Source organism: Petaurus breviceps, unplaced genomic scaffold, assembly GCF_028583685.1.
Source record: "Petaurus breviceps papuanus isolate PSGF00001 unplaced genomic scaffold, PetGlider_PUasm1.0 229, whole genome shotgun sequence".
NCBI classification, from domain to species: Eukaryota; Metazoa; Chordata; class Mammalia; order Diprotodontia; family Petauridae; genus Petaurus; species Petaurus breviceps.
In genome coordinates, this window is record NW_027185903.1 from 36,995,390 (window position 1) to 36,995,970 (window position 581).

Genomic DNA, 581 nt, shown 5'->3' on the forward strand with positions numbered 1-581 from the left:
GAAGGAAGGAAGGAAGGAAGGAAGGAAGGAAGGAAGGAAGGAAGGAAAGAAGGAAGGAAGGAAGGAAAGAAGGAAGGAAGGAAAAGAGTGAAAAAAGTATGCTTCAATCTATATTCAGGACCCAGCAGTTCTTAGATCATTGTATTGCTAAGAAAAGCTAAGTCATTCACAATTGATCATTGCAAGATACTGCTGTTACTGTGTAAGTTGTCCTGGTTCTGCTCACTTCACTTTGCATCAGTTCTTGGTATTGTACTTTTTTCACAGTCCATAGTCTTAGAGAGTTGCCTGAAGCACCGTGGGTTCAGGGTCACACTTGACCCCAAATTTCCTTGGCTTCAAGCATAGCTCTCTATCCACTATGTCATGCTGCCTACCAAATTGTCTTATCAGAAAACTGACTCGGGATCCAGGAAGAACAACATTTTGTTTAATGTACCAGGTAGCTCTAAAGCTGACCGTGAGATCAACATGGGCAATCCCCCTTTCACTTTGCCAAAATCACTTTTTCAGATGATTGCAATCTATAAAAAAGCTTAAGAGGGCACTCATTATTCGTAGATCAGGTATATTATAGATAC